This window comes from Dipodomys merriami, unplaced genomic scaffold (assembly GCF_024711535.1).
Source record: "Dipodomys merriami isolate MVZ:Mamm:240054 unplaced genomic scaffold, mDipMer1.0.p SCAF_149, whole genome shotgun sequence".
In the NCBI taxonomy this organism is placed as follows: Eukaryota; Metazoa; Chordata; class Mammalia; order Rodentia; family Heteromyidae; genus Dipodomys; species Dipodomys merriami.
The window spans coordinates 104117-113835 of NW_027202815.1; positions in this window are offsets into that span (position 1 = coordinate 104117).

Below are 9719 nucleotides of genomic sequence, written 5' to 3' on the forward strand. Positions count from 1 at the left end.
GTAAAACTTGTAAATTTTCTTGACCAACTGTGTTCTAGTCTCTGCCCAGGCCACAACACCGCTTAGATCTCCTGGCTTGCACTTGCACTATATCACTATATATACGTACACACACACACACACACACACACACACACACACACACACACACACACACACACATATATATATATATATATATATACATACATACATACATACATATATATATACACATATACATATATACATGGATTGTATAAATGCTCTCTATCTCTCTATATATATACATAAACATGGGGTGCTTGCAAGATATTTAGTATATCATGAACAGGCACCAATTTCCATTCTGTACAGTCTTCAATCAGGTTCTAAATGACCTAATACTAAAGAATTTGTTTTCTGGAAAATAGACCAGAAGAGAAATGCCTTAAAATTATGTTTTAAAAGACCTTATTAAATACTTCTGTGCACTAAAGCAGTCGTTAATCTTCATAGTATTGACCCTTGGCTAAAAGTGTCCTGGCTGCAAAGATATAAGACATGGATCTCCATTCTATCAGGAAATGTAAAGCTAAGAGCCAGTCTTAATAGTCCTTAGAAGACAGATGGCTTTGGATGGTGTATCAGTCACATATTAGTCAGGGGAAAGAATCCACCCAGTAATTTAAACAAGAGGGAAGTTCAATAGAAAGAACTATGAACTATAGGAAAGTATTGGGGTACTACAGTGTTGCCTTATAAAATAAGAATAACTGCAAAGAATAAAAGAATATAGACACAGAAATGTAGGAGAGAGAGCAAAGCATTGTGGGCTCACAGAATGACAAAGGAGTTGTTATGGCTGGGCTTTTGGAAACATACTGTCTGGCTGGACATTGCTGTGGTTTTGCAGGTGACTGGAGATGGCTAGAAGTGTCCTCCTTGGTAGGGAAGCTGGGTGCACTACAAGAGCTTGTCCATGAGAACCCAGAATGAACCCAGAATGTGAATACAAAACACTCTGTGTTGTATCTTGCACCTTCTGTAGGCTTTCATCTAGGAATTCTGAAGTGAAACAACTACGTGAATGAGGAGCTCCTTTGTGGAATACAGTGCTGGTTTTATATCGTATGTGTGCTTATGACTGACTTTAGCCTGGATATTTACAGTCCCTGGTCTTCAAATCCCCTTTATGGTAAATAGTCCCTCCTTTGTATGAGAGTCCACGCCAATGACATCATCAGTGTTTAAAGATTTGAGTAAAACTTAAAAGAAATCTTTACACACAATTTTTTTCATGGCAATAACTTTTCTCAGAACCAATGACTATTTTAAAATGTGTTTCATAAGTATTTTTCCTCAATTAATAAGTTATAATTTACAAAAATAAAGTAAGTGAGGCAACCAAAGGTCTGAAACCACTTGCATTCACATCTATGAAAGCAACAGTAATAAATCCATCTATCCAGGTGGGTGAGATTCAGGAAGGAAACAGAAATAGAGGAAGCATCTTTATAGATATCATAAAAGTCTTACTTCATGTGTATGTGTTTAGACCTTTTTATCTAAGATTGTATTCACTGATTATAATTTCTCTCCATCCCTCTCTTTCACCCTCTCTCCCTATTTCCTCCCCACCCTCTCTCATTCTCCCCAATCCCTTCTCTCCCTGTCTCCTTTCTATTTTTTTTTGTTGAAATAGGTATTATGCAAGTCTTACTTTATGGTTGTGTGTTCAGATATTTTTCTCTTCTAGTCTTTTATTCATTGATTACCATTTCTCTTTCTCAACCCCTTACTTCCTCCCTCTTTCCCTTCCTCCCTCTTTGCTGTATCTCTCTCTATTTCTCTCTCTCTCTCTGTCTCTCTCTCTGTCTCTCTGTCTCTGTCTCTGTCTCTGTCTCTCTCTCACTCTCTCTCTCTCTCTCTCTCTCTCTCACTCTCTCACCATCTATTCCTCTCCACCTGCCACCATTCTTTTCTTCTTCTTGAAGACATCTAAAAAAATAGACCCTGTCTTGGAAATTTGTAAATTAATGACAAGTTTCATTTCGCATCATATTCCTCGTCCTCATCCTTCTCCTTCCTCCTCCTCACCGTTGTTGTCCTCCTCCTCCTCCTCCTTCTCCTCCTGCTCCTCCTGCTCCTCCTCCTCCTCCTTCACCTCTTCCTCTTCCTCCTCTTCTTCTCCTTCTTCTTCTTCTTCTTCTCCTTCTTCTTCTTCTTCTCCTTTTTCTCCTCCTCCTCTTCCTCCTCCTCCTCCTCCTCCTCCTCCTCCTCCTCCTCCTTCTTCTTCTTCTTCTTCTTCTTCTTCTTCTTCTTCTTCTTCTTCTTCTTCTTCTTCTTCTTCCTCTTCTTCTTCCTCTTCTTCTTCCTCTTCTTCCTCTTCTTCCTCTTCTTCCTCTTCCTCTTCCTCTTCTTCTTCTTCTTCTTCTTCTTCTTCTTCTTCTTCTTCTTCTTCTTCTTCTTCTTCTTCTTCTTCTTCTTCTTCTTCTTCTTCTTCTTTCTCCTCCTCTTGTTCCCACCACCCCTTTAACAAATAACTGATTAGAATTCATGGTCTTTTGCTTGCTAGGCAGTGCTCCACTACTGAGGTATATCCATAAGTAATTTCTAATGTTTAAGTATTCTTCACTTAGGGATTCAAAACTTTTGCACAGGTCAGAATGGACCTTAATTCCTCTTTTTTATTGTGAAAATACTGTACAGAGGGGTTACAATTACATGGGCAAGATAATGAATACATTTCTTATCAAGCATTGTAGCCTCCTCCTTTGTTTACCCTTCCCATCCTCCCCCCCCCCCTTCCACCAATCCTCCTCCCTCCTGGACCTTAATTCTTCTACCTGAACTTCTCATTGTGAAGACTACAAGCATATATTCCCAGGCTCAACTGTTTTGTTTTGTTTTGTTCCTTGAGTCAAAGTCTTTCTAACTTTGTACCTAAACATTCCTGTAATTTCAGAGGGAAGGATTTCATTTTTGAAGGCCAAGTTGGATGAAAAAAATAAAAACAAGTTAACAAGCTCTCCTCTCAACTTAATTCACACTTAAAGACTATAGTGGTATGCAAATACAATCCCACCTATGAAGGAGATCTACGGCTTATATAGAAAAATTGTGATCCTGGCCTAGGTAAAAAACAGAGGACCGAGGGAGTCTGGGAAGATGGCGGAGGAGAAGCTGGAGTCTAAGTAAACTCTCGCATAGAAAGCAGTTTTAGAGTTCCAGTGAACAGTCCTAAGTCAGAGAATTACACCAAGTGTGCCATCACAGGACAGAGAGTTAGACCAGAGAAGGAAACCCAGGCAAGGAGACACTTCTGAGCCCTTGCCAGCAGCCGCCCCAGCAGCGGCAGCTGTGGCGGTGGCGGGCGAGCGCAGCCGCCAAACCTGAGGAACAGAGAGTCCAGGACAAAGGAGGCAGAGGCAGCAGGCGAGCGGATTCTACTCATCACCAGCAAGAACCGACAAAGAGCAGACATCTTCATCCTGTAGTTCGCAGACTAGAGACGACCCAGGAACTAAGACTCGGCATGAGTAGAAGCCTGACGTCCTCACTCTTTCTCAGGGAGCAGAGGAGGGAAGGTGCCCCTCCCCCTCCCCAGCACCGGTGATCTCCATCTTGGATACCGACAAACCTCGGCAGATCTGCTAGCTCCAGCTCAGGCCTTGGAATAAAACGAGTCATTTAGCAGGTCAAAGAACTTAACGGCAGCATGACCTACCAGACTCAGCTCCACCCAGGGAAAAGTCACCCAGCTCAGGCGCCAGCCTGAGGAGTGGGTTTCTTCACTGGGTAATCATAGCCAGAGGCTGCCCCTCCCTCTAGCAGCCTCGACAAGCAATTGAAAATCAGTAATCAGAATCCCTGAGATTGGCTCCAGGCTGGGCTCTGTGAGGTTTTCACAAACCAGCCGCAGAAAAGTTACCAGAACCTAGACTCATCACTGCATCCCCCTCTTTTGTGATACTAAAAGCAGATCCGTCTCCCAATGAAATAGCCTGGGAGGAGGATCACAAAATCCTGGGTAAAGCAGAGCATTTTATTGCCTTTTCGAACAAACTGACTTAAGAAAAAAACCAAGCCACAGGACCACAAGCAGACCAGAGACTCCAACAAGAAGCTGGTTACAGACACAAGGAGATACAGGATTTTTCCCACACCTCCAAAAAAAAAACAATGAAGTTTTTCTTTTTTTTTCTTTTCTTTTTTCTATTCTTCTTTGTCTTCTTTTCTTTCAGTTTTTATTTTTGGTACCTTATATAAAAAAAAAACTTTTTTTTCTTTGCTAAAACTTTTTTCAATCTTTAATCTTTGCCTTTTTTGATAAAAAAAAATTGTCTTCCAGTAACATTCTTTTCTTCTTATAATTTTTATTTTGGGGATACGGGAGTGTACGTTTTTGCTTTCTTTTTATAGTCTTCTTTCTCTTTTTTTTTCTTTTTAAATTATCTTTTTGTTTTTTGTTTAGCTCTACTGAACTTCTCATCTTTTTCTTCTTCCTTTCTTATCCGTTTCACCTTCTCCTCTCTTTCGTTATTATTTATATGACTTAATTCTTGTCTTCCACATCCTCTGATAAACCCCTATTTGACTATTAGACCCTATCCCCCATTGTGTACACATTTAATCCACAAATTTATTACGCAAGTCAAAACCTCTAAGAATTAAGTTCCTTAAAAGCAGTACTACCTCTTTATACCTATGTAATATTTTAAGCATTTTTATTTTTAAATTTTTCACATCTCCTTTATATACCTCCCCTTCTCTCAATAAGTTCATGTTCTTATCTAAATAGATTGTTATCGACTCTACATAATTTTATTAATTTCTACCTTTCTATTTGTTCTGGTCTCTTTTCTTTTCCCTTTCCCTTTCTTTTTTTTCCTCTCTCCATACTTTCATCCTACCCAACTTATTTCCTGCTATGAGATTAAGACTTAGTTAACTCTCCCTGAGCCTCCCCACATCAATCTATTCCTATTTTTTACCCACATCTCTTCCTAACCCTAATGATTTCTGGTCTTCCAAATTCTTCTTTGCGTTTCATAGCATATTAAGGTATAGTTGTTTGATGTTGAATAGATGTATCGGTTGAACTAGATTGTATCTGTAGACAATTGACTGTGCAAATTCAGACTTGGGTTGATGCTTGCCTTAAGATAGTGTTCTAGCACAAAACTGGGGCTATTTTCATCTCAAATGGCCAGAACAAGCCAGAAAAACACAAGAAAAATGGTAAATCCGGGTATCTCAATTCCCAATCCCAATAATCAGGGGAAAGAACAAGTAATGAATAATCCAGAGGAGAATTCCCAAATAGCTCTACAAACACTGCTGGCAAACATGATAAATCAAAAGATTGAAAGCATACAAAGCTCTCTGTATGAGCGTGATAGGGAGAGAGAGGAAGAATTCCAAAAGTTTATACAGCAATATCATAAGCATGAGGAAGCTACTCAAACGCCCATACAGGATTTGCATGAGCAGCTTGAGAATACTCAGAGAGAAATACAGGAATGGCGTGAACAGGCTGATAACACTCAAAGAGAACTACAGGAATCCCAGGAACAGGAGGAAGCTTATCAAAGAGTAATACAGTAATTGAGAGAGCAGGAAGAGAATACACAAAGATCACTAAAGGCATTCATGGAATCCATTAACAAAGAGCTGAAGGAAGTCATGGAGACCACAAAGAGAATGCTGAATGTAACCCAAAAGAAGGAATGGGAGTCCAAGGAAACCATAACCAATCAAATAAGTGATCTGAGATTAAACACTGAACATCAAATTAAGGAAGTAAAGAATTTCATACAAGATCTAAAACAAAGCTTCAATAAAGAACTTGAAGCCATCAAAGCTGACCAATTAGAAGGAAAAGGGATAAAAAACAAAGTAGAAAGTCTTGACAGCAGGTTTGACCATGTAGAAGATCGAAACACAGGGACTGAAGACAGCCTAGATATTATAGAGAAAAAACATACAACCATCCAAGACATGTCTAAGAAATATGATAGATCTATCCAACACTTGGAAGACACCATCAGAAGGGCTAATCTAAGGATAGTGGGTGTAGAGGAGCACCTTGAAACAGAAGTTAATGGTCTAGGAAGTTTGTTTAACAGGATCCTAGCAGAGAACTTCCCAAACATGCAAAAAGATAGGCCTATTCAGATACAAGAAGCTTTTAAAACCCCAACCAGACCAGACCAGAATAGGCCATCTCACTGTCACATTATAATCCACACAGGATCAACTCAGACCAAGGAAAAGATCCTTAAAGCTGTCAAGGAGAAAAGATTAATCAGCTATAAAGGGAAACCAATTAGAATCACCTCAGATTTCTCAGCAGAGAAAATCAAAGCAAGAAGAGCGTGGAATGATGTATGCCATGCCCTAAAAACAAACAACTATCAACCAAGAATACTGTACCCAGCTAAACTCTCCTTCCTAACTGAAGGCCAAATATAAACCATCCATAGCAGTGAAAAATTGAAACAAAACATCTCCACCAAACCAGCCCTACAAAAGATTCTTAAAGATGTCCTACACATAGAAAACCAACAAGACCACAATAAAGGTCAAGAAACTGCACCCAAACTGAGAATGCAAAAACCATAGGAAGAACACAGTTTTTGCAAGCCCCAAGAAGGTGTATAACATGGCAGGAACTCCCAAATACCTCTCAGTCCTATCTCTTAACGTTAACGGTCTGAAATCTCCAATTAAGCGACATAAACTGTCTAGTTGGATTAAAAAACAAGACCCTTCTATCTGCTGCCTGCAGGACTCACATCTTGCCCATAAAAACAAACACATTTTCAATGTTAAAGGCTGGAACAAAATCTACCAAGCAAACGGCTCTCCTAAACAGGCAGGCGTTGCAATCCTAATATCAGATAAAATAGACTTCAAATTAAAATTCATGAGAAGAGATAAAGAAGGTCGCTACATACTAATTAAAGGATCTCTCCTTCAGGAGGATATTAGAATTCTAAATATCTATTTGCCAAACAATGGAGCACACAAATTTATCAAAGAAACACTACTTTCCCTCAAATCCCATATAGATCCAACAACATTAATTGTTGGGGATTTTAACACACCACTCACCCCACTAGATAGATCAACTCGGCAAAAACTCAACAGAGAAACCGCAGATCTAAACACCTGCATAGATGAACTAGACTTAAAAGAAATCTACCGGACATTTCACCCAGCAGAATCAGAATACACGTTTTTCTCAGCAGCGCATGGAAAAATTTCTAACATAGACCACATTTTAGGCCACAAAGCAAACTTGTCTAAGTTCAGAAACATTGTAGTTATACCTTGCATTCTCTCTGACCACAAGGGAATAAAATTAGAACTCAAAACCAAAAGCCACCAAAGAAAGTCCGGTATCACATGGAGGCTGAACAACAAAATGCTGAATCATGAGTGGGTCATGGAGGAGATTAGAAAGGAAATTCAAATGTTCATGCTATTCAACAAAAATGAACACACAAATTACCAGCTCCTCTGGGACACAGCAAAGGCAGTACTCAGAGGCAAGTTTATAGCTCTGAGCTCCTACATCAACAAATTGGAGAGATCTGAAGCTAGCAATTTAATGACACATCTAAACCTCCTTGAAAAAGAGCAGCAAGATAAACCCCAATCCAGTAGTTAGAAAGAAATAATTAAAATTTAATCAGAATTAAATGAATTAGAATCCAAAAATCTATAGAAAGAATCAAAAAAACAAAGAGTTGGTTCTTCGAAAAACTTAAAAAAATTGACAGACACTTAGCAAATCTTATCAGAAAAAGAAGAGAACACACCCAAATTAATAAACTCAGAAATGAGAATGGAAACATCACCACGGAAACAACCAAGATTCAGAACATTATAAGGGAATACTTCTCAAAACTTTATGCTAATAAGTTTGAGAACTTGACAGAAATGGACCTTTTCCTAGCAAATATTGACATGCCAGAACTAAACCAAGATGAGTTAAACCATCTTAACAGGCCCATATCAAGCATTGAAATAGAAACAGCAATAAGATACCTCCCAGCTAAGAAAAGTCCACGACCAGATGATTTTACAGCGGAATTCTACAAGGGCTTCAAAGCAGAGCTCACACCAATACTCCACCAAAGCTCAGTACCAAACATATTCTATGAAGCCATCATAACCCTCATCCCAAAACAAGGGACTGACTCATCAAAGAAAGAGAAATATAGACCCATTTCTTTGATGAATATTGATGCAAAACTTCTCAACAAAATTTTGGCCAATCGACTTCAACAATTCATCCACAAAATTATACACCACGATCAAACAGGATTCATTTCAGGGAGGCAAAGCTGATTCAATATACGCAAATCAATTAATATTATTCATCACATCAACAGGAGAAAGAATAAGAACCACATGGTTATCTTAATAGACGCAGAAAAAGCATTCGACAAGATCCAACACCCCTTTACGATGAAGGTTTTGGAAAAATTAGGAATCCATGGAACATTCCTCAATTCAATAAGGGCTGTATATGACAAACCTACAGCCAGCATTATACTTAATGGTGAAAAACTAAAGCCATTTCCTCTTAACTCAGGAACAAGACAAGGATATCCACTCTCTCCACGTCTCTTCAATCTAGTATTAGAATGTCTAGTTACACCAATAAGACAAGATGCAGACATAAAGGGGATCCAAATAGGGAAAGAAGAAATAAAACTCTCCCTCTTTGCAGATGACATGATCTTATATTTAAAGAATCCCATAGACTCCACTTCCAAATTACTCAAGCTGATTCAAAACTTTGGCAAAGTAGCAGGTTATAATATTAACCCCCCAAAATCAGTGGCTTTTCTGTATGCCAACAATGAGAAAAGTGTGGCTGAAATTAGGAAACCAACTCCATTTGTAATAGCCCCACAAAAAATAAAATACCTAGGAATTAACTTAAACAAAGAAATGAAGGACCTCTATGATGAAAACTTTAAAATCTTGAAAAAGGAAATCAACACAGAACTTAAAAAATGGCAAAACCTCCCATGCCCCTGGATTGGAAAGATTAACTTCGTGAAAATGGCAATACTTCCCAAGGCTATCTACAAACTCAACGCAATACCTATCAAAATTCCAACCTCATTCTTCAAGGAAATAGAAGAGGCAATCCAAAAATTCATATGGAAAAACAAAAGACCCCGAATAGCAAAAACGCTCCTCAACGGAAAGAACACTGCTGGAAGAATATCAATACCAAATTTCAAACTCTACTATAAAGCCTTAGTAATGAAAACAGCTTGGTATTGGCATAAGAACAGACCTCAGGACCAATGGAATAGAATTGAAAATCCAGAAATGAACCCACAGACCTATCGCCATCTACTCTTCGATAAGGGAGCTAAAACAATAGAATGGAAGAAAGACAGCCTCTTCAGTAAATGGTGCTGGCAAAATTGGTTACTTACTTGTAGAAAACTAAAGCTGGATCCTTATATATCACCCTGCACCAGAATCAACTCCAAATGGATCAAAGACCTCGAAGTCAAAGCAGACACTCTGAAACCTTTACAGAATGGAATAGGAGAAACCCTAGGTCTCCTTGGCTCAGGCCGAAATTTTCTGAATAGAGACCCGGAAACACAACAAATCAAAGAAAGGTTGGACAAATGGGATTGCATAAAGTTGCAGACCTTCTGTATGACAAAGAACATAGCTAGCAAAATCAATAGAAAGCCCAAGGATTGGGAGAAGATCTT